Genomic DNA, 25,699 nt, shown 5'->3' on the forward strand with positions numbered 1-25,699 from the left:
CGGACCCAAATCCAAGACACAGACACTGAACTACCAGGAACAGGACTAGGCATGAGAAGGAAGCAAGGAAAATGGGGAAGAAAGGACGCTGGACATGACATAGGCCCTGGACAAGACAAGGATTCCGGGCCTGGACTAGGATAGCGGAACCAGGACATGGAACTGGGAACTAGGAGCCTGGGCTTGGAATCCGAGCCGGAGACTGGACAAGGACCCGAAACCTGGGTCTTGACTGGGGCTCGGACTCCAGAACCAGGCGAGGACAAGACCTGGCTACAGGATGAGGAGAGGCAACAGGACTGGACGTGAGACTCCTGGACAGGACAAGGGAATCCCAGCACCAGGCTGGGCAAGGTACACCTGGGCTGGGTGAGGCACATTGACAAGACAAGAACACAAAGCCGAGGCTTGGACAGGACAAGGTTCTAGGACGTGGCTAGGACTGGATGAGACCCCGAAGCCTTGACTTGGTCAAGGAAGAGACAGGAATGCAGAGCTTTGGTTGGGGAAGAGACAGGAACATGGAACAGAGCTGGGACCCCTCCTTGGAAACAAGATGTAGGGCCAGGTCTCATACACAGAAGACAGAGCCAGGACCCCTCCTTGGGTACAGGATGTAGGGCCAGGACTCATTACACAGAATCCAGAACACGACGAGGCAGTTCCAAACACAAGGTCGTGGCAGACGGCCGGACCTACCTAGCGAAGGCGTAAACACAGCTAGTTCCCAACACTAGGTAGTGGCAAATGGCCAGACCTACCTAGCGAAGGCGTAAACACAGTTCAAAACACCGAAAGACAGTTCCTTATCTTGCTCCATGGTTGAACTTGACAGCAGAGAAGGCAAGGCAAGACTCCAGGAGGAAAGTGAAGGGAAGGGATACAGACAGGGGGTTTGGACAGGAACAATCCAGCAGCCAGAGGCTGAATCCTGAAGCTATTTATGAAGCCAGCCCGAACGAGAATCAGCTGCCTCAACAGAAACTGGAGAAAACCAGAAAACTTGGAATAAGGAATTAGAACGGACTGTGAACCGGAATGCGAATTTTACGGACCGGAGCATGACAAGTGTCTGGATGGGAATAACTTTCCATATGGTGCTTCTTCAAACTTCATTTGAAACAAAAAATGCAAAACATCTCAAATTGCATAAACCTTGCGTATTAAGGAAATTAAAGAAATTCACACGTAATTGAGTTTTGAAGTCCAGATATGAATTAAAAGAGAAAAGAGATTCACCAAATGTAGTAGTAACCATGCACTTTAAACCTGACTGCACATCACTATTTTTTAATATTTCGAGGCCATGAGAAAACCCAGCTATTTTAAAGGTAAATACTGAAAAGCAACAAATACAGGTATAAACTAATTGGGTTATAATGGCCCCGTCATTTTCTTTCGCAGCATCTCAAGGCTTATTTTGTGTATTTTGGAACTAATGGAGGGGTGGATGATAAGACAGAAGCCATCCATGTTGAGTTTCGGGACTTGGCAAGATTGCATTTTCAAATGGTTCAACAGGTACAGAACAGCGAGTGCATATTTTAAATGTTCTGACTTCCAATCTCTAAGATAATCTCCGAGTCAAATGAAACAACATTCAGTTTCTAAGGTCTAAACAAAAATGTGAACTCGCGAAGTAAATCTCGATTTGGAAAAGCATAATCTAAGCGTCCTTTCCTCTTTCTCGACGAGAACAATCCGGCTCTTCCAGAACGATACTTTTTTAAAATCAACACTTCGCACAGCTCGGTGTGGAGGAAGTAACATATTTCACCCCGAAGAGGACCGCATGGAGCCCTGTGAGTTTGAAAACTGTCGGTAATTTTGGCTCTGGTTATCACAGTGAAGTTTTGTTTTGTGTCCGTCACGTCTGAGCCTCTGAAGAAATGTTCCGCTGTTCACTAAACAATTCATCAAATCGCTCATAACAAAGACGAAGACAACGTAGTTTAACATAGTTCTGCAATTACACAATGGAATTTCGTGTACTATTGTGCTATTTTCGCATTGGTATGTTCAGCTGAAGGGTGTCGATTTCGCTGAATGAATAACCGTGTAGATACATTTCCAATGAGTTTCTAATAAATAGACATTAATCGCGTATTTGCCGGGGGCAGGGTTTCAATGACAACCTCTAACTTCTTCAGGATTGATTGTTGGATATGAAATTGGTAATAGTTTTTTTAAAAAATGAACAGCGTAAATTAGACATAAGATGCCGATTTCATTGAAAAATATGCACAACTCACTTACAAACCGCATTTAGGGGAAAGGAAACATAACAGGACAGATACTATGTTAAAACAAGGAAATCACACAAATTCAATAATACCAATACCTTTGTTCCCAGTTTCCAATTGTTAAAAATGTCACCCAGAAAATAGAATTCGGGGTGGCTAGAGGAAGTTACACGAGTAAGAGCTGCGTACTAAACCTGATGAAAGAAGGGAAAGTTGCACAGGAGTGCCGGGAAAGCAGTGCATTTACCCAAATCAATACGGTACATTCAGCTGGTGCCAGGAGATATGAACTCCCAGTGGTTAGAAATAATACCTAAATTATTGAAAGTAAACACGCCCGCTACTTTTGTTTGATCGCACTACAGTTTTCTTTTTATCAGTTCAAGTGCCGAAATTAATTTTCCCTTCGGGATTTCGACCATCACTGACCTAAATGTTTGAAAGATCTTTTTACGTTGTTTCCAGTGACAGCATTCTCCTTCGCTTGTCATTGCACTTGAACAGAGCGGAGTTGGGGGAGGTTGGAATTGTGCCATAGTCAACATTGTTAAGATAATAGGAGGAAAGGTGACTGAAAATGTGAAATTCACGACCAATGCACCTTCCAAATGTTTGTTTGCAGTTTCACAACAAGCAAAGTCGCGGGGGGTGGTTCAGAACGGGAGAAGTCAAGGCAAAGTCTGGGCGTGTGGTTGTGCGTGCTCTACTTTCAGGCAGAAAGATGGTCTGAGTAGAGAAGCGCTGTGATTCCCACGTTCCTGTTGCCTCCCTGTCACCTCCCGTTCCCGCCTCTGCTTCCACAGACGGCATTGCAAAACATTAAGGCATTCCTGGCATGGCTCAGGTTAACCTTTGCCCTCATGGTGTGCACGGGAGCGCGCGAGACGCCGACATTCCTTTGTCTCGGAGCCTCGAGGCGGGGGTTGGCTTGGCGACGGTCGCCCTCTCCTCCATTTGGTCGGTTCAGCCAATGAGTAAAGGGGATTCGGGGTGAAGCAGGATTCGGGATGAAGTGGGGGAGGCGCGGGCGCGCGCGAGGAAGCCGGCTTTACGGTGCCTGTGGGCGCGCACGCAGGCGAGCAGGGAAGGGGCGGGTGCGCGCGCCCGTGCACGCGCGGGGAGGATTGGTTTCGATGCGGGCAGTCAGTCGCCGTCCCTGGACGCTCCGATAGTCACCGGAGACGGCGAGGAGCCGGAGCTGGGAACGGTGGCGACATCCTAGGCCCAGGTGATCAGGCTTGACGACCTTGCTGCCCCGCTCGGTTTGAAATTCCGGAGTTGGCCGCCGCCGAGGAGGCAGTCTTTCCCTCACCCATCAACAGGTTGGCGAGAGTCGAGAGTTGGGATCAGTTTGGCCGGCTGCTTTTGAAGTTTGTCCCGGCCGTCCGGGCCTAGGCCGGGAGGTGTAAGTAGCTGCAGGTCAGCATTGGCAGGGAAATTAGAAAGGCGAGGGTGGGGGAACGCACCGGGAGTAGCCCGTGTGGAATATTAGGAAGCAATTTGGAGAAAGGCCGCGTCCGCCGCGCTGCTGTTCTTAGGGAAAGGTGCCCGACGCTGGAACTTTGGGTGTGTTGTGCCTTTCTCATTTATCATCGTCAAGTCATGTTCATATTACTTTAATGCTATTCACCCTTATAAAGACGGACATAACATTGTGCACTTACTTTAACTGCCTTCAAATTACTTGTTTATTTATTGCGTTAATTCAACTTTAAGAAACTTGCGAGAGGTTAGTTGGAGAAATTAAGGGAAGACGACGTTTCTTTCAAAAGCGCTGCTCGATTTTCAGCACTATTGTTGCTTTGTTTGCCAACGCACAATAAGATGTCTGAATACACTCCATCAGTGATCCTATTGCAGAGACTGCTTTTGTCTTCGTTTCTCGTAAACTGATTGAATTCTGATTTTGGGTATAGTGATGGAAAATGGTTGGCAGCAAATCGGCATACAATAATTTACTAACCAATAGAAAACCATGCAACTCTGAGATGCTCTGATTTTAGGGATTCAAATATTGGAAGGGGGAGGATTGGAATTTGAAAATGAAATGGTTTGAAGATTTTCAATGATACAGTAAGGAAACGGTTAAATAGGATTGCCCAGGCTAAAGCTTTGTGGATGGCTTAAAATGTAGAGATTAAAATTAGATACAAAAAAGCAAGCCAGTGACAGTTGTGAGATTAGAAATGATAAGATTGAATACAAGAACTATAGAAAGCATTTAGTAAAGCAGGAGTAAATAGTAAATACAAGAATGGATCCACAGTTACAGAGAACTCAATCATCATTACCATCTAGAAGAATGAGAGGAGATCTTACAGAAACATGTAATTATGAAAGGGATGAGATAGGGGCAGGAAAGTTGTTACCATTGGTAGGTGAGACTAGAACTGACAGACATAGCAGAGAGTGGTGAATCTGTGGAATTCTCTGCTCAATGAAGCACTGGAGACTACTTTGGAAAATATACTCTTGATAAGGTTGGATAGATTTTTGCATAGTAGGGGAATTAGGATTATGGGGAAAGGCAGGTAGGTGGAGATGAATCCATGGTCAGGTCAGCCATGATCTTATTGCATGGCGGGGCAGGCTCGACAGGCCAGATGGCTTACTGCTGCTCCTATTTCTTATGTTCTTATGCTTACAAATAGATAAATAATGAAAGGATGATTTTGATTAGGCATAAAAGATAATCTTGGGGATGCAAAGGGCATGGGTAGAGTGCTAATTGAATGTGGCTTCAGTGGAAAAGAAATGTTACAGCATTGATATAGGAAGCTCTGAAAATTGGAAAGTATAAGATAAAGGAGAATTTGCTGAAGAAGCTGGCATCCCTCAAAGTGGGAAAGTTAGCTGCCTCAACTAGAATATAAATGTGTTGAGAGAATATGAATGGTGGTTACATAGATTCTGACTACGTTTTACTAGTTCTTCTTGGAAATGGGGTAATGCCAGAGTTCTGGAGGGTGGCAAATATTATATTTGCATGGGGGGGTGGGAGAAGATAAATCTGGTAAGCTGCAGGTGGGGCACTCCAGCAATTGGCTGGCACAGAATGCTCATCAGTTACTCATGCAACTTAGATAAACTTCCCCTTTCAGCTTTAAATGTTCAGGAATACTGTTCATGTTCCCAGGAGTTACGATTTGGACCACTTTTTTTTATATAATGTAGAACAGTATAGAACAGGATTAGGCTCTCCAGCCCACAGTGTTGTGCCAAATACAATAGTAACTAAATTAATCTAGTTGGGCATTTGAATGTGTAGGAAGTGGAAAGATGTGAACATTGCCTTCCCAGTATCCATATCTTTTCTCTTTTATTTGTGTTCATGAACCTTTCCAAGAACACAACACTCTTGTACACCTTTATTGTATATGCCTTTACCACCACCCCAGGCAGTGCAGACGTGCAGTCCAGACACTCACAACTGTGTGTGTGTGTGTGTGTGTGTGTGTGTGTGTGTGTGTGTGTGTGTGTGTGTGTGTGTGTGTGTGTGGTGTGAGGCTGAGTAAAGTTGTACTGTATTAGGAGCTGAAAAGAATGAGATGAACTTATTGAGACATACAAGGTTCTGAAAAAGATCGACAACGTGTTGACGAGCTGTTCCTGCTGGCTGAAATGTTTAAAACTAGTGGTCTAGTCTCAGAATAAGGACCCAGTAATTTTGGACTGAGTCAAAGGGATTTTTTAAAAATATTCATTTCATTTCATTTCATTTTATTTATTTATTTATTTAGATATCTATTTATCTATCTATTAATTAATTAATTAGGCAGGCCTTTTCTTGGCCTTGCCCTTGCACATCTCCTTTGAACTTTACACCCTCTCACGTCTGCTTTTCGACATGTCAACCCTGGGAAAATGACACTTGCTGTTTATCCTATCTATGCCTCACATAATATAATAAACTTAGACTCTTGAACTCAGTGTCTTGACTAAGAGAGGCAAGTATGCCATATCACAAACAAGAACAAATCTGCAGATGCTGGAAATCCAAGCAACACACACAAAATGCTGAAGGGTCTCTGCAGGCCAGGCAGCATCCAAGGAAAAGAATGCAGTTGACTTCAGCAGGACTGGAGAAGATAGGGTGAGGAGGAAATTTAAAAGGTAGAGGAGAAAGGGGAGGGAGAAAATTGTCTATTGTCTAAAAACAGGGTGATGGGTGATAGGTGAGATCGGAAGGGGGAGAGGTGAAGTAAAGAGCTGGGAAGTTGGTGAAAGAGGGCTGGAGAAGGGGTATCTAGTAGGAGAGGACAGAAGGCCATGGAAGAAAAGGGGAAGAAGCACCAGAGGGAGATGATGGGCAGGCAAGGAGATGAGGTGAGGGAGGGGAAAAGGGATGGGGAATGATGGGGGGTTGCAATACTGGAAGTTCAAGAGACGATGTTCAAGCCATCAAGTTGGAGGCTACCCAGACGGAATGTACGGTGTTGATCCACCAAACCGAGTGTGGCCTCATCACAACAGTAGAGGAGGCCTTGGATAGTCATATCAGAATGGGAATGGGGGATTAAAATGGGTTGCCACTTGGAGATCCTGCTTCTTCTGACGGACTGCACCTATGCTCTGTCGGCCAGAAGAAGCTTCTTCTCCCAGTGCTACCCATTTTAATTCCACAATGAATTTGGACCCCAAGATCCCTCTGCTGATAACTTATTGTACTGTGTTTACATTTGACCTACCAAGGTGCAACATTTCACATTTGGTGAGGTTAAAGTCTGTCTGCCATTTCTCTGCCCATGTCTGCAACATCTATATCCTGTGGTATTCTTTACCAGCAACACTCATAAAATGTTGGAAGAACTCAGCAGGCCAGGCAGTATCTATGGAAATAAGTACAGTCGATGTTTCAGGCTGAAACCCTTCAGTAAGACTGTCTTTGCCAGTCTTCTATCTACAACACCACCCATCATTGTATCATCTGCAAATTTACTGATCTGCCCATTTACATCTATGTCATTTATATACATCATCAACAGCAGAGGTCCCTATACAAGATTATATGTATTTCCCTTGAATGAAAGAACAACATTAGCTATTTGCTAGTCCTCTAGGACCTAGGACCTTGTGTTCAGGGAGGACATGAAAATATTGGTCAATGCCCTAGAAATCTCATCTCTTGCTTCCCTCAATAACCTGGGCTATATCCCATTAGCCTCTGGGGATTTAACTACCTTACTGTTCTTTAGGAGACCCAATACTGCCTCCTTTATGCCGTAGCAGTTAGCACACTCCACACTGATCTTCCTGTTCTCCACACTGTTCTTGGTAAACACTGATGCAAAATACTCAATCTCACTCACATCCTCTGTCTCCAAGAACACATTCCCCCTCTTTATCGTTGAGTGGTCCTACCTGCTCCTCAATTATCTTCTTGCTCTTGATGTAGGTACAGAATGCCCTGGGATTCTCTTTAATCCCACTTGTCAAGGACTTCCCATGGCCTCTTCTAGCTTTCTTAATTCCCTCCTTGTGCTCTTACCCAATTTCCTTATAACTCTCAAGCACCCCCCCCCCATCCTTTTGTCATTTCTGTATTCTGGTGACTCCCTCTCCCTTTTCTTCCCCCACACTCATGACCTGCTCATCACTTGTCTCTGGTTCCCCACTGTCCTTTCCTATCAGATTCTTTCTTCAGTCCTTGGCCTGTTCCAGTGGTTATCTCCCATACCTCCAGCTTCTTATGTCATCTCCTCACCTGGTCTCCCCTTACACCTGCCAGCTCCTATTCCTCCCCCACTACCTTATTTTGGCTTCTGCCCACTTCCCTTTCCAGTCCTGATGAATGTCCTTGGCCCGAAATGTCAGCTATTCTTTTCATAATGCTGCCTGATATGCTGAGTTCCTACAGCATTGCTCAGATTTCCAACATCAGCAGAAACTCTTCTGTTTCCTGACAAGGATATTGGTTCCCTTTCAGTTAAGATGCAACCAGTCCCTCTTGGACAAGTTGACCTGGCCCCAGAGTAGGTTCTAATAATCCAAGAACCTGAAACCCTGCCCCCTGCACCCAGTTTCTCAGCTACTCATTCATCTGTTCTAAATTTTGATTCTTGTCTTGACTAACGTGGCACTGGGAGTAACCCAGATTATTAGTATCTTCAAGAACCTGCTTTTCAGCTTCTTTCCTAACTCAACTATACCCACTGTGCAGGACTTTATCCCCCTTTCTACCTGTGTCATCGGTGCCAATATGCACCATGATCTCTGGCTGCCCACCGTCTCCCTTCGCAGTGTCCTGAAGCCACACTGAGACAGTCCTTGACCTTGGCAACTGGGAGTCAGCACACCATCCTGACATCTCTTTGGCTACAGAATTTCTTCTCCTAACTGTTGAGTATCATATTACTATTGAACATCCTGACTTCACCCTCCACTGTCAAGGCACAGTGCCACTGACCTGGCCGCTGCTGTGCATGATAGGTCACGTCCTCCAGTAGGACCCAAAGAGATACATTTTTTTGCTGAGGGGAATGGCTGTGGGGAATCCTGCACTGCCTGCTTCCTCTACCTTTCTGAGTGGTCACCCAGCTATCTGTTGCATGCATTTTAGGTGTGAAGTGACCATATCACTGAGACTCTTACCTGTGATGCCCTCAGCATTCTGGACAATCCCAAGTACATCCAACTGCAACTCCAGCTCCAGTCCTTCAATGTGGTCAGTCAGGAGCTGCAGACGGGTGTAGATCTTCAGTGTCCCTGATCTCCCGCATCCTATACATCACTCCCTAAACTGCCATCTCAGCTACTCTATTAGGAAGTTATTCCAAAGAGAATCTTAACTGCTCATTCTTCTCTCACTGGAACTTGACAGACCAAAGCCTCAGCTCTTGTCCTCAATCACTGTGTTAACAACTCAAACAAATAATGTGATGATACTAAAGAAGCAGTGGTGGTTTTCCTTTTGAGCTGAGGAAATTGTACAGAAATTTGATAGAGGCCTGTGTTCAAACTCTTCATGGGTTTTGATAGAGTATATCAGGAGATAAGTTTTTTTTGTAGCAGTAAGCCTTTTTTAATGGTTCCTCTTTAAAATGTAGATAATATTCTCAGAGGTTTATTGTATTTTTGTTTTGGTACCTCTTCAAAGCTTATAACATTGATTTTTTTTAAAAAAGCACTCAGGTTTGATCCTAACTTTGAGTGCTATCAGTGCAGAGTTTACACATTCTCTCTGTGACCCATACCCATGGGATTCTCGAAAGTTAGGTGGATAGGTTAGTTGATACTGTGCATTACATCTGAGTGCAGGTTAATGACAACAAGGAAATAGAAAGGATTTGATTTGAGGTGGAACAAGTTGCAGGAGAGCTGTAAGGAGGAGAGATCACTTGATATCTGGCACATCTCTGGGTCAAGTGACCTTTGTCGTTGTAGAAAGTAATCCACTGAAGCTTTAAGTATACCGTACAAAAATACATTGAAATAACTGTTTAGTGCAGTGTCAGCTTGTTCTATAGGTAAAGTTAGTGACTGAGGTTAATAATTACTTCATTGTATGGTGTGTTATCAAACAATGTTTTTGTTTGTAGTTACAGTAACATTATCTGGAGATAACTGTAGACTTTTTGACAGACATAATGATGAACTTGTATTGCTCATGGAGCAGTAAAGCTCGCTTAAAAGATTTCAGTGTCAGGTGATTGGAATTTTGGATTTTTGCATTATGTGCTACTGCTTGATGAGCTAATTGGACTACACTAGTTATTTTGTGGATATTATTGTGGAATTTGTGTTGTCAGCAACTGAAGATTGGCAACTTTTGAATAGTTAGCGGAAACTTTAGAGAGACCCATACAGACAGCGGAAAATACTGCCTCAAGCTTGAACTAGTGTTGCTATTCAGCTTTGTATGTAAACACTTGATTTGCAGCCTTCAATTTTAGGATTTGCCGAAGAGGGCAAGATAATTGCAAACCCACACAGCCAAGTTGCCAAGTTTCCATGGATCCCAAGCTTCAGGTGACCTACTGGGGGGGGGGGGGGGGGGGAGGAGAGCCTATCAAACACCTTACTAAAATCCATATATACCACATCCACCGCTCTATCTTCATCAATTGTTTTACAGTATGTCACCTCCTCAAAATTCAATTAGGCTTGTGAGGAATGCCTTGCCCCTAACACAGCCAAGCTGACTTTTCCTAATAAGACAATGCTTCTTCAAGTGTTTGAAACTCCTGTCCCCAAGAATCCTGTTCAGTTTTTTTCTGACCACTGACGTGTGTCTCACTGGTCTGTTGTTCCCAGGAAATCCCTATTATCTCTTTTGAACAATGGAAAAACGTTTGGCATTTTCCAATCCTCTGGTACAACTTCTTTCATCATCCTACTGGGTAAATATTATAGTTCTTTTAAGGCCCACTTGTCAATCATCTCTTTTCACTGACTAAACTGCTTCAGATTTTCTTGCTGTATTTATGCCCACAATGGTCTCCCATCTTCCAATCTCGTTAGCAAAAAACAATCTGCTGAAGGAACTAAGTACGTCAAGCAGCAACTCTGGAGGGAAAGGGATAGTTCATGTTTCAGGTTGAGATCCTGCATCAGGATAGAGTGTAAAAGGGAGATGCCCAGTATAGAGGGAGGGGCAAGGTAGGAGCTGCAAACAACATAGAACCAGGTGAGAAGGAATTGATGGTCAGGTGGGGGGGGGGGGTGGGAGAGTGGGGATACTGACAGAGGCTAGGAGGTGATAATGGAGACAAGGGCTGCAGATTATGGAAAAGGATAAGCAAGTGGAGGCAGATGAGGGTGGGATGCTAGGCAAAACGGAAACAGAGAAAGAAGGGGAAGAGGAACCAAATGGGTAGAGAGTGAATGATATACCAGTAGGAAGGAGAAAAGAATCTGGAAAATGGAGCTGGGGTGGTTTGGAGAATAGAGGACCAGTGTAGATCAGGAGAAAAGGGAAGGGGACAGAGGAAGAGTGAGTTACCTGAAATTGGAGAATTCCATGTTCTTTCCCTGGTATACTACCCATGTGGAATATAGGGTGCTGTTCCTCCCTGGTAGGGGAGGAGGCTGAGGGCACACGGAGTGATTTGGGAATGAGGAGAGGAGTTGTAAAAGCTTGCCAGCAGGTGCTCCATGTGGTCATTGTGGATTGAGTGGAGGTGCTCAGCCCAGCAGTTGCCCAGTCTACAGAGATACAGCATGGAATCAGGACACTCAGCCATCAACAACCCATCTGCACTGAATCCACATTAATCTCGCTGCATTCCTGTCTATGTCCCACAAGTTCTACCACTTGCCTACACACAAGGAAATTTACAGTGGCAATAAAACTACCTGCACGTTTTTGGGATGTGGGAAAAAAGTGAAGCATCTGGAGAAACCTATACAGTCACTGTGTGTATGTGAAAACTCCACATAGATAGGACCCACAATTAGAATTGGCCCTGGGTCTTATAACAGTATGAAGCAGCCTTGCCCTGGTCCATATGATGGTTCCGCTGAAGTTCACACTTTTGTAATATGTTAGAGCTGTTGGTCAGTTCCAGTCATCTCAATTTATATTGTGAGTTGTAATACAAAAGTTAACTGGGCTTGCTCAATCCCAGCATGTTAATTGCTTGAGTTTTACTTTCATGTTACAAGATAGTGGAAATACCTTTTCTTGCTGCTCTTGCAAAGATAACACCGCATTAGAGAGAATTGCCAGTGACAGTATAATAAATGAGTGGACTACACTGTGGTGTTAATGCAGCCAATCTTTGTGGACGCATAATATTCTGGCATTATCACATAGTGCTTTACGTTGGGTGGAGTGGCAGAATCACGTTATATGTTTAAAGCACCATAATTTTTAAAATGGCAGTTCTGTAAAGAATTTACATTTTAAGAAAAATGTTTCATTAAACAATGCCATCTGCAATGTCTTTATACTGTCTGGGATTTGGTCCCATTATAGTTTTGGAGCTCAATCACTAATTTGGATTCCATTATAACACTTAACATAAATTACTTGTAACTAGCAAAAGGAGAAATTGTTTTTGTTTTGTTTCTAAATTTTCAAATTGTGTACTGGTGTAATCTGAAAGTACTCGTTTGATCCTAGAAACCTCTAAAGTAGTTTAGCAAGGAAAGGATCTACCACAATCTTCTCAGGATATTCAGGATTAATGCATGTGACATTGCCAATTTAGCCAGCATCTTGATAGCAAATATATACAGAGAATCCATGTTATTTGAGACACATCGGGACCTGCACACTTTGGCCAAGTTAAGCGGCTACCCCAACTAGCTGAAGTATCATGCAAATAGTTAAAAAGGTATTAAAAAAGACAAGTTTTCTTTAACTGAGTAATAGTATTTAAATGAAATACAGAACAAATTAGAACACTACCACTGCTACTACAGTACTGAAAAACTATTGTTTTCTAATGGTTATCGACGATAAATACTGTATATCCAGGGTACCTCGATGTGTTGTTTTGATTGTAAAGGAACAAATTCAGAGCAGTGCAGATAATTGCATCTTCAAATTTTCATTTATGTTGTAACATTTAAGATGACAGTCTATACTTCAAATTCTTTGTAGTTGCTAACTTGTAGTGAAATCATTTCATTTTTACTCCCAGCCGTTTCTGACATATCCATGCCTGAATGCATGAAACCATAGTGGGCAAAGCAGATCGGAATTATCTTGTTGCTTATTTCTTGCCAACTGTCAGTGACAAAAATTACTGCTTTTTGAACAGTGGATATGTTGGTTGTGCAGCTCGTAGAACATAATTGGGATGAGAACATCTGTACAAAGCAATTAAGTAGATGTGTGGAATTGAGGATGTAAAGATTATACGAATTGGTTTAAAAATTAAAAAAACTGATACCCAAATCTTTGTAGAGCAAGTTGTAGCAAAGTTTAATCTCATGATTGAAACAGTAGAACAGGATATATAAGTATTCGGTTAGACAGGGCCTGATTAGGGATAGTCACACAACTTTCTTTGTGGCAGGTCATGTCTAACCAATCTTATAGAGTCGTTGGAGGATGTTACAGGAAAGTTGGTGCAGGAAAGGCAATGGATGTTTACGTGGACTTTAGTTAGGTCTTTCACAAAGTCCTATATGGGAGCCTGGTCAAAAAGGTTTAGTCACTTGGTATTTAGGATGAAATAGTAAATTGGATTAATACTTGGTTTAATGAGGAAAAACTAGAGAGTTCTAGTAAATGGTTTCCTCTTACTGGAGCCCAGTGACTAGTGGTGTGCTACAGGATCTGTGTTGGGTCTGCTGTTTATCATCTTTATTAATAATTTAGGTGATAATGTGGTAAACTACAAATTTTCAGATGACACTAAGATTGGGGGTGTAGTGGACAGCAAGGAAGGTTATCAAAGCTTGCATTGGGATCTGGACCTGCTGGACAAATGAACTGAACAATGCCAGACAGAATTTAATGCAAAGAAGTCTGTAGTCTTGCACAGTGCAAGGACAAACCAGAGTAAAGCTTGCATAGTGAATGGTAGGTGTTGTCACAGATAGAAGTAGGGATGTTTGAAGTTGTCTTAAGATGTTGGTGAGCCCAAATATGAATTATTATGTGCAGTTCTGGTCACTTAGCTACAGGAAAGCAATCAAAAAGATTGAAAAAGTATGGAGAAAATTTACACGATGTTGCTTGGACTTGAGGACCTGAGTTGTAGGTAAATGTTGAATAGGATAGGACTTTATTTCCTAGAGTATACATGGTAAATGGTAGGGCATTGAAGAATGCAGTAGAACAGAGTGATCTAGGAATAATGCTGCATAGTTCCCTGAAGGTGGAATCTCATGTGGATAGGGTGGTGAAGAAAGCTTTTGGTATGTTGGCCTGTATAAATCAGAGCATTGAGTATAGGAGTTGGGATGTAATGTTAAAATTGTACAAGGCATTGGTAAGGCCGAATTTGGAGTATTGTGTACAGTTCTGGTCACCGAATTATAGGAATGATGTCAACAAAATAGAGACAGTACGGAGAAGATTTACTAGAATGTTACCTGGGTTTCAGCACCTAATTTACAGGGAAAGATTGAACAAGTTAGGTCCTTATTCTTTGGAGCATAGAAGGTAGAGGGGGGACTTGATAGAGGTATTCAAAATTATGAGGGGGATAGATAGAGTTGACGTGGATAGGCTTTTTCCATTGAGAGTAGGGGAGATTCAAACAAGAGGACATGAGTTGAGACTTAAGGGGCAAAAGTTTAAGGGTAACATGAGGGGGAATTTCTTTACTCAGAGAGTGGTAGCTGTGTGGAATGAGCTCCCAGTAGAAGTGGTAGAGGCAGGTTCAGTTTTGTCATTTAATGCAAAACTGGATAGGTATATGGACAGGAAAGGAATGGAGTGTTTTGGGCTGAGTGCATGTCAGTGGGGTCAGGTGAGAGTAAGCGTTCGGCACAGACTAGAAGGGCCGAGATGGCCTGTTTCTGTGCTGTAATTGTTATATGGTTATATATAGCATAGGGAAATGAATGGAGATTTAATGAGGTTTACAGAATTATGAGGGATGTACATAGGGTAAATGTAAGCACTGAGGTTGGGTCAGACTAGAACTAGAGTTCATAGGTTAAGAGTGAAAGATGAAATGTTTAAGGGGTTTATGAGAGGAAACTTCTTTACTCAGAGGGTGGTGTGAGTGCGGAACAAACTGCCAGCAGAAGTGGAAAATTGAGTTCGTGTGCAACATTTAGAAATTTGGATAAATCCAAGGAAGGAAGGGGTATGGAGGACTATATTCAAGGTGGCAATTTGATGGGACTTGGCAAATAACTAGAGTGGCCAAGGGTTCTTTTTTGTGCTGTAGTGTTCTTTGACTATGTCTCTAATGATTGTGAGAGGTGGGACATGAGTTATTTGGAGTATCATTTTTATCAACACTTAGGTTTGTGAATGTTTTATTATTAAAATAGTCACTGTACTAGTAAATATCAGGAATACTTTTAGGAGGGGCAGTAATAATGTGCTGTCATATGGCTTTAAAGCTCCTGAATCAAAGGTTAACGCTTGTTAAAATAAGAGCAGGAAATGCTCAGACAGAACACCTCAGCACAGTAACATTGCTTCATAAGTTATCTGACTTGCTGAGTATTCCCACCAAGTTCTCTTTATTTTTGCTTCAGACTTCCACCCCATAATATTTTGCTTTTATGTTATGTTATTCTGGCTTCCCCAATTTAATCTCTCAACCTAGATCTTTAAAAATAGAATGAAACTGGAATTGATTTTAATAATTTGTCCTAATTATTTAACCCTTCACTTATTTTTATATTCCCAGCACCTATTTGTTTTATGCCAGGTATTTAGAATAGAGTTGATTATAAAATAGCGGTATGTTAATTGCCTCAGTGTTGTATCATTGAAATGATATTTATACTGGTAACAAAGGGAACATTCTCACTCTTGAATTAAAGATATTCATACAAAAGCAAAGCATGATAATATTTATTGATTTGTGTTTGCTGTAAATAATGCCATCTGCTGTTGTATTCATGCTGCAGCTAAGGTACAGTAACTACTGTCTATTTTTCCCATTTTCTAAAGTGGCAAGGATCATGATAGTAAATCAGAATCTTTGTATTAACCCAAGTTTGAAATGACGACAAGATCACCATACTGTGGCTGAGGACTGAGTCAATGAATGAAAACTTAAAAAATGTATTATGTCACAGCTTAATATCTTTTAATTTTAGTTTTGGGTTTTTAATAGTCTTACGTGTCATCTTTGAATTTGAAGTTCCAATCCTTGTGTTATGATTTATGAATAACATAAGAACATGACAATTTGCCATTTTTGTGTAGTGTGTGCACTGTAATTTGTAGAATAGAACTTGAAAATGCCATATTTATACATGTTTCTTAAATAGCCTGAATCTAATTTTAGGCTGTGTAAATTCAGTAATAATTCCCATGAACCAGCAGAAATAGTTTGATCTAGAAACTCATTGGCATTCCAAGATGTGTTAAGTCATTTTGAGCAGCCTGCTGTTTTGGTCCCGAGCCTGCTGTTTAAATTCATCAGTGAGTGAAGCTGGAGTAAAACCATCTCTGCATGCTAAATGTAAAAGAAAATAGTGTTTAGGGGTTTGTGGTAGAGAGAGGTCTATTAAGATGAGTAAAAGTTTAAGATTGGAAGGGGGTCACAGGAAGGGATCAGTGATAGTGGTGCCTCCGTGAGGTGGAGGAGAACAATGGTTTGGATGTGGGTAAGAGGAATGTTCATTGGTTGGATGGATGCAGTGCGCTGTATGTGAGACAGGATTCTAAAATGTTTTTTTTAATGATTTTTTATAAAAGCAAAGGAGCGCCACTTATTGTACTGCAATTGATTAGCTATTTGAGTTGGCATGCATGGAAATGCTTTGTTGCTGACTGTAATGTGATCAGCAGTACAATCCAAATAACATCTGTGCTTGGCACTGCAGAGCCGCTATTAGTTTTACTATGGTATTGAGTGCAAGTTACCTGGTTGGTTGTTAATCGTGCAAGTTTGCAAAAATGTAGATCTAGTTTTAAAAGACTTCATCTATTAAGTAAATCTTGTATAAGCAGAGCCTTTATAAAGTGTGGTATTTTTGTGAGTTTCTGCATTTCAGTATTTCTATAACAATTAGTTGCTGTTTGTGCAGCATTTTCACTGTAGTAACTATCTACTTCATGAGACTTTGACCACGTAAAAGGGTATGGAGAATTTTGTAAAGTACCAGTTAAAGAAGTTTATTTACAGGAGCTTCTTGGAATCAGAGCCATTGAGCAAAACAGCATGGCCGTAGGCCCTTTGGCTTAACTCGTTCACACCAAACAGGTTGTCCACCCAGTTAGTTGCAATTTCCTACATTCAGCATATCCTGCTATGACACATACCTCCATGGATCTCTCCAAAATGCAAAATAAATTTATTATCTAAGTACATACTATATACGTTACCATATACTACCCTGAGATTCATTTTCTTGTGGGCATTCACAGCAAGTGCAAAGAAATGCAATAGAATCAACAAAAGATTGCACACAAACAACCATTGTGCAAAAGGCAACAGATTTTGCAAATACTAAAAGAAAAAACAAAATAATAATAGATAAATAAGTAATAACTAATATTGAGAATATGAGTTGTAGAGTCCTTGAAAGTAAGCCCATAGGTTGTGGAATCAGCTCAGACTGGGGATGAGTAAAGTTATCTACTCTGGTTCAGGGGACTAATGGTTGAAGGGTAATAACTGATCCTAAATCTAGTGCTGTGGGACTAAAGGTTCCTGTTCTTCCTGATGGCAGGTGTTTGAAGAGAGCATGGCCTGTCTGGTGGGATCCTTGATGGATGCTGCTTTTCTGTGACAGCGCTGCTTATACACCTGCTCGATGGAGGAGAGAGCTATAACTGCAGTAGACTGGACTATCCAATTTCAAAATTTAGGTGATGATAAGAATGTAGGGACACTGCCTTGCCTTCTTTGTAATGGCACTTATGCGCTGGACCCAAGATAGATCCTTTGAAGTGATAACGCCAAGTGTTGTGATGGAAAATAACTGGTTCTTTGAGTCTCAACAGTAGAGGCCTGGACACACACAGTTTTAATAATAAGGAATTTATTTACAAGGGGAAGTCAGGTCAACACAAGCAACTACAATACACAGGAAGCAGTGTGGGGACAGGGTACGGTTACACAGACAAAGAACAAGGGAAAAGTACTACAACAGCTATCCCCCTTGACCTTGGATAGCTGCGGTTCCCTTACCAGGACAAACGATAGACCTTCCCAAACATTAATCAATGCACTTACCTCCAATGTGGTGGTCTGTCAGAGAGGGCTAGCCAAGGCCAAGTTTCACCTTTTAAAGCATGGGGCTGGGTGAGATAATCCAATTAAGGTGACCAATAATTTAGGTGTGCATTGATTAGTTGGGAGGGACCAAATGTTGATTGGCATGTGGTGTGTCCTCCAACCAGCCAGGTGGCAGTGCATCTGTCACGTGGCTGGTATCTCTGGATACACCAAGGAACCTAAAGTTACTGACCTTTCCCAACTCTGACCCCCTAATGAGCACTTGGACCTCCAGTTTCCTCCTCCTGTATTTAATAATCTGCTCTTTGGTTTTGTTGACATTGAGTGAGAGGTTGTTGTTGTGGCACCATTGATCCAGATTCTCAGTCTCCCTCCTGTAGGTCATTGGAGCTGTGCCTAGCTTCCCAGTCTTAAGTATAGAGTGAATAGAGCAGGGGCCTTAACATCCAGCCTTACAGTGCACTTGTGCTGATGGTGTTTGTTGAGGAAATCAAATATCCAGTTGCTCAAGGAGATACTGAGGCCTGGTGTTGGAGCTTATTGATTACTTTTGAGGGGATGATAGTATTGAATGCTGAGCTGTAGTATGCATCTTCACTGTTCAGATGTTCCAAGACTGAGTGAAGAGCCAATGAAATAGCATCTGCTATTAAAGAGAGGAATTTAATCTTTCACAGATGAGCTTGAAGTTGCTGTCTGGTGCCATTTTATCTCCGCCCAAAGCAGTGGACCAGTAGTATTAAGCATCCTCTCTTTAATGTCTCTTTTTCCTTTTTTTTAAATAAAAAGGGTGGCTGGGTTCTGTTGGAGCCTGTTACTTACAGCTGCACTCTAACCGCGGTTCTTCATGGTGGTGAGTTGCTGCTCCCAGAGCTCGCTGACTGTCCATTTTTGACATCTCCAGGAGCAGCCTGGAGACATGTGATTTGTACAGCTCTGCGACCTCGATTCCTCATGTCAGCAACTGGGATATCATGGGAGTTCAGACACCATGACAACGGGTGCAGCTACTGGAGGTCTCTGTACATGGACCCCAGGTTGGGAGCCTCTGTTTTAAATCTTTCCCCTCTCACTCTAAAGTATACACCCTCTGGTTTTGGACTTACCTACCAAACAGACTGTTCATCATCTACCTTATCTATATCTCATAATTTAAAACATTTTGATAAGGTCACCTCTCATTTTCCTACATTCCAAGGTATAAAGACCTATAACTTGGGCTCTGTATCCTGACAACATCCTTGTAAATCTTTTCTTCACTCTTTCCAGTTTAACCATATTTTCCCTCTAACAGAGTGACCAGAACTGTACACAATACTCCTAAGTGCTGCCTCACCAATGATGTGTACAATTATGAAGTAGTGTCTATATTCAGTACTCTAACTGATGAAGTTCACCATACAAAACACCCTTCTCACCACCGTCTACCTATGATGCCACTTTCATTGAATGATGTACTTGTATTCCGAGCTCCCTCTGTTCCATTACTCCTTATAATGCCCAACCGTTCATAGTACAAGTCCCACACTGGTTTGATTTACTGAAATGCATCACCTCACATTAATCTGTGTTAAAATCCATTTGCCATTCTTTAGCCCGTTTTTTTATGTGATCAAGAAAAAGATACAAGCAAAGTAGAGGGGAAAAGATTTAAAGAGGGATTTTAAAGAATAGCCAACTGATGGCAGGCTGCCAGAAGTAGAATGCTATGATTTAATGGAAGATGAGTCCTGGATTGGAACAATGCATCAAAACCAGACTTTGCTTACCTTTGCAGTGAAGTATGAAAAGAGGATGAGTGGTTTTGGTTGTAGATTATCTTAGCTGGTCAGAAATAGTTGATGTTGTTGTTGAAGGGAAAGTCTTAATTTTTGTGTGTGCATATCTACCGGAAGCAGATCTCTGTATTACAAGTGAGATTGAAGTGGTTCAGTGTTAGATGATTACCAATGCAATTGGTAACATGGGACATGTATTTGTAGTATGGCTGAATTTAGGATTGAAAAGTGTTTCTATTCATTTGGACAAAGGGTTTACTGTGTCCAAGAATGGATTTGGAAATGGAATGTTGAAGGTGGGTAAAGATGAGGTAGAGCTGAATGTAAATCAATATAATAAATCTGTTTAAAAAAAAAGGAAACCTGCTCAATTCCATCGTTTTACATTACTTAGAATAATAAACTTGCTGCTGCCTTTCATTTTGTGTATCTTGTATAATAAACTGCTGACCAAATTTACCAAAATCTGTACCATGAAACAGTGCTAGAAATACTTTGTACAAAAAGAGGCATCTATGGAAATAGTTTGTTTTAATTTGAAAACTTTGGCATGAGATGAGGTTATTTTGATTAAATGGTGGGCAGAGTGCTTTTCTCCTAATTCATATATCCTTCAAATACTCTGTAACTATGTATACATTAACATAGATTAATCAGGAATGTCCAGAAACCACCTCTAATAGTTTCCCCAATAGTTCACTGGAAGATCAGGCATTCAAATAATTAGAATTGTATGGAGATGTGTTTGTTGTTTCATAGAAACTCATTCATAGAACTCTCCTAAAAGTCACGTCTCCTTTGAAATTAATCCCTCTCATCTAAATACAGGACCTTTGGTATTAGACACTTACCAACTGTCTTTGCCTCTTATAAATATACAAACTTTTGTCAGGTCTTTCCTCAACCTCTGCTGCTCCAGAGAGAAGAACACTAGTTTGTCTAACCTCTTCTTATAGCACCTACCTTCTTATCCATCCTGGTAAACTATTTCTGCACCTTCTTCAAAACTTCATGCTTCCTATAATGGGGTGACCAGAAATGAATGTAATACGCCTGATACAGGCCTAACTAGAGTTTTATAAAGATGCAACATAATTTCCTGACTCTTGAACTCTGCTGACTAATAACACCTTCTCTACCACCATATCAACTTGTGTGGCCACTCTGAGAGCTATAGACTTGGACCCAAGATCCCTCTGTACAAACACTTAAAAGTGTCCTGCCATCAAATCTGTACTTTCTCTTTATATTTGATCTCTCAAAGTGCAGCAAGCTCACTTGCCCAGATTAAACTCCATCTAGTATTTCTTCACTTAAATATGCTATTACTCCTGCTCTATCTTTTAGCAATTTTCTATGCTATCCACAACACCACCTTTGTGTCCTCTGTGAGCTTACTAACCTGCCCATCCATGTTATCTTCCAAGTCATTTAACCAACAGTTTCAGTATGGATCCTTACAGAACATCACTGCTCAAGGACCTCCAGCCCAGAATCAGCCACAACCCTTGTCTTCTATAGACAAGCTAATTCAGAATCCAAACAGGCAAGTCATTGTGGATCTTATGCAACCCAGTCTCCTGGAGCAGCCTATCGTCATGAATCAAATCCACATTGACAGTTCTGGGCTGAAATTCATAAAATAATTAAATTTAGAAATACACTGCATACCAAAATCTTAATTATGCATTTCAAATACATTTCTGACTTTGATCCAAGTAGTTTAGGCAGTTTGTTCTTATGTTCAGAATAAATTGTTCATTCAAAAGGGAATTTGTTTTCTGCCATCTTGTGCCTTTGCAGTCAACTTCATATTCAGCTTGAAAAGAGGAGCACAGTTTAAATAAAAAAGTGTGATGATATGAAAAAATGAATAATATCTCCACTTGATCAAGTTAACTATCTGAGTGCAGGATTAGTAGGATGAGAGAGAGAAAAGCTGGTTTGTTTGGAAGGGGACACTAGCAGGGATGATGGCAAAACAACAATGGCTGGGGTTTTTGTGATCAATTAGGAAGGCGCAGGGATAGGTACACTGCAACACGCAAAATACTGGAGGAACCCAATGGGTCAGGCAGCATCTATGGAAATGAATAAACAGTCAATGTTTCAGACCGAGACCCTTCTACAGGTCTCAGAATAGATACATCCCAAAGAAGTATTCTAAAGGGAGGATCATGGCTGACAAGGGAAGTAAAAGACAGCATAAAAGCAAAAGAGAGGACATTAATATAGGGAAAATTAGTGGGAAGTTAGAGGAGTGGGAAGCATTTTAAAAACCAATAGAAGGCCATTAAGAAAGCCGTAAACTAAAGAAAAGTAGATATATGAAGGTAAGCTAGCCAGTAATATAAAAAAAGTACAAAAAATTTTCTTTTAGATGTGTAGCAAGTAGAAGAGGTGAGAGTGGATATCGGACTGCTGACAACTGACATTGGTAAGGTAGTAATTGGGGACAAAGAAACGGTGGAAGAATTTAAGTATTTTGTGTCATTCTTCACTGTAGAAGATAATAGCAGTGTGCCAGAAGTTCAAGTATCAGGGTATAGAAGTGAGTGAAGTTGCTATTGCTAAGGAGAAGGTGCTTGGGATGCTGAAAAGTCAGAAGCTAGATAAAGTTACCTGGACCAGATGGACTACACCCCACAGTTCTGAAAGAGATTATGGCGGCATTAGTAGTAGAGTAATATAAAATTCTGGATTCTGGAATGCTTCCAGGGGAGTGAAAATTTGCAAATTTCACTCCACGCTTCAAGAAGGGATGGCAGCAAAAGAAAGGAAATTATAGGCCAGTTACCCTGACTTCAGTGATTGGAAAGATTTTGAAGTCAATTATTAAGGATGACCTTTTGGGGGCTTGGAGGCATATAATAAAGTAAGCTAAAGTCAGCATGCTTTCCTTAAAAAGAAATCTTGCCTGACAAACTGTTTGAATGCTTTGAGGAAATAACATGCAGCGGCATAAAAGCCAGGACCAACAAGCTCCACGACAGCTTCTTCCACCAGGCCATCAGACTGATGAGCTCACACTGATTTGAGTGTACTCTATATTACATTAACTGTTCTATTTATTATAAATTACTATGATTGCACATTGCACTTTTGAATGGAGACGTAAAGTAAAGATTTTTACTGATGTATGTGAAGGATGTAAGAAATAAAGTCAATTCAATTGGATGTTGTTTATTTGGATTTTCAGAAGGCCTTTGACAAGGTGCCGCACTGTAGGCTGCTTAACAAGATGGTATTCCAGGAAAGATACTAGCTTGGACAGAAGTTTGGCTGACTGGCAGGATGCAGAGAATAGGAACAAAAGGGGCCTTTTCTGGTTAGCTGCAGTAACTAGTAGTGTTCCATAAGGGTCAATGTTGGGGCAACTTTTCATGTTTATATGTCAATGATTTGGATGACAGAATTGATGGATTTGTGGCCCAGTTTGTGAACAATACAAAGATAGGTGGAGTGGCAGGTAGTGTGAGGAAGCAGGGAGTCTGCAAAAAGATAGACAGATTGGGAGAATGGCAAAATATTGACAGATGGAATATAGTGCAGGGACATGTATGGTCATGCACTTTGGTAGAAAGAATAAAGGCATAGACTATTTTCTAAATGGAGAGAAAATTCAAAAATCTGAGGTGCAAAGGGTCTTGGGAGTCCTTGTGCAGGATTCCTTAAAGGTTAATTTGCAGGTTGGGTCAGTGGTAAGGAAGACAAATGCAGTGTTAGCATTGATTTTGAGAGGACTAGAATATAGCAGCAAGGATGTAATGCTAAGGCTTTATAAGGCATTCGTCAGACAGCACTTGGAGTATCGTGAGCAGTTTTGGAGCCACTTAACTGAGAGATGTGTTGACATTGGAGAGGGTCCAGAGGAGATTCATAAGAATGATCCCTGAAATGAAAGGGTTAACGTATGAGGAGTGTTTGATGGCTCTGGACTTGTATTTACTGGAGTTTAGAAGAATGAGAAGGGATTTCTTTGAAACCTATTGAATGTTGAAAGGAGAGGTTATTTCCTATAGGGAGTCTAGGACCAGAGTGCATGGACTCAGAATAAGGACATCTCTTTAGAATAGAGATGAGGAATTTCTTTAGCTGGAGGATAGTGAGTCTCTGGAATTCATTGCCACAGATGGCTGTGGAGACCAAGGCATTGGGTACATTTAAAGTGGAGATGAATACATTCTAGATCACTCATGGTATCAAAGGTTATGGGGAGAAGACAAGAGAATGGGGTTTATAGGGATAATAAATCAGCTATGATGGAATGGCGGAGCAGAATCAATGAGTCATATGGGTTATAATTCTCCTATGTCTTGTAGTCTTGTGATGCTGTTTAGTTTTTAGTAATTGCGTTAATATTCACGGCATTTAATAGAACTTTATGAATAATGATGTTGTATGTCACTGATAACTTTTTATGTTTAAATATTTCTTCCTGATGTGATCATCAATTGTGCATGGTAATTGGAGCTTCCTGAAAGCAGAAAGATGGCGAGAACTTGCAGTAATAATTGCACAAAGTCCAACCCAATAAATATTTTGGAAAATTATTTCACAGTTTGTATTTAGCAGGTGTATTTTTTAATATACACACCTGGTTGTTAAAGTGATCACACTTAGATATACCCACTTGTTCACTTCTGCTATGTCGGCAGTTACTCTGACAATATTAACTACTACCCTCAGTCTACTGCCCTCTCAGCTGATCTTCAACTTCTAGAAGCCCAAGTTGATCTAGCTATCAGTCCTGCCAAAGGGTTTTGGTCAGAAATGTCAACAGTACTTTTTTCAGTAGATGCTGCCTGGCCTGCTGAGTTTCTCCAGCATTTTGTGTGTGTTTATCAGACTTCTGTTTAGCTGTCCAGTTATACCAAAAGCTGGTAGAGCTGGATTGCAGAATGAATGATAAAGGACAGGATATTTTACCTCCTGTGCTGCAAGGGATTGGCATAAGCAAGTGGACAGTCAGGAGGTTTTGCTTTATAACTCTATTTACAGCATTTAAGGTAAAATGCCATACTCACTGTCTAGGTTGCACTCTGGCCCCTGTGGGCTTCCTTTAACCAGCAGACATGATATAATCCTTTTCCAAAGACAGCAGGATGTGGGAATTTTCTTGGAAGAAGAGCTGCCAGTCAGTAAGGTCAGTCTCCTTGTTGGCTTGCTGCCTGACTTGTGAATGGCCACCTTGGCTCAATGGTTGGGAGATGGCTTGGTCACTAAGCAGCAAGCCTTTCTGTTGATTGAGCTGCGGCCTAAAAAGAAATTTGAATCCTGAAAGTTTTTCCAGTAACTGCATGTTGAACAATAGAGCCCTAAGCTTGAATTTATGTTTGTGTTGCAGTCTTAAATTTAACTACCCCTCTTGTTCTGAGCTGAAGCTGTTAAAGTCCATGATGGTTGCTCCTGTCAGACAGATCAAGTGCTGTAATTGAGGTAACGTTGTTTTGAAATTGGATCTTACACCATTGGTGACCTTGTGATTTTCACTGCAATCTGTTACCATGTTATTCGTCATGTCAGTTGTAGCTTCAAATGTTTTCTACTAAAAGTGTGGTAGTCAAAATTTCTGCTTCATGCTTAAGGGTATTTCATATTGGTTAAAAATGGCTGCAAGATCAGGGTAATTCAGACAGATGCATGTGTTTTATTAATTTCAAAGTCAACCTTGTTTTTGAGACTGTGATCCTGGTTCTCCATTCATAAGACAGAGGAAATAATCAACTCTGCATATGTCCTGTCAAACCTTTTAAGAATTTTGTACATTTCAATGAGTTCATCATCTCACATTTTTTTCTTGAGACTACAGGCTCAGAGTGTTTAATCTTTCCTCATATATTTCCAGGAATCTGGTCACTGTACATACTCAACCACCAGTATGTCTTCTCTTAGCGTGAAGGTCAAG

The 25,699-nt window shown here is 41.3% G+C and overlaps 1 protein-coding gene across 5 annotated transcripts in view; it reads left to right on the top strand.

Moving 5' to 3' along the window:
* Positions 1 to 3,260: 3,260 nt before the first annotated feature.
* pals1a (protein associated with LIN7 1, MAGUK p55 family member a) overlaps positions 3,261 to 25,699 on the top strand; it is an 87,010-nt gene continuing 64,571 nt past the window's right edge. For 2 of the 5 annotated variants that reach the window (XM_059955423.1, XM_059955417.1), the window contains exon 1: positions 3,261 to 3,471. The gene's annotated coding sequence lies outside the window, so the exon portion shown is untranslated. Of the gene's footprint in view, positions 3,663 to 25,699 lie in introns of all 5 variants that reach the window. The other 3 variants (XM_059955393.1, XM_059955408.1, XM_059955403.1) reach the window with 3 other exon arrangements.

This window comes from Hypanus sabinus, chromosome 2 (assembly GCF_030144855.1).
Source record: "Hypanus sabinus isolate sHypSab1 chromosome 2, sHypSab1.hap1, whole genome shotgun sequence".
NCBI classification, from domain to species: Eukaryota; Metazoa; Chordata; class Chondrichthyes; order Myliobatiformes; family Dasyatidae; genus Hypanus; species Hypanus sabinus.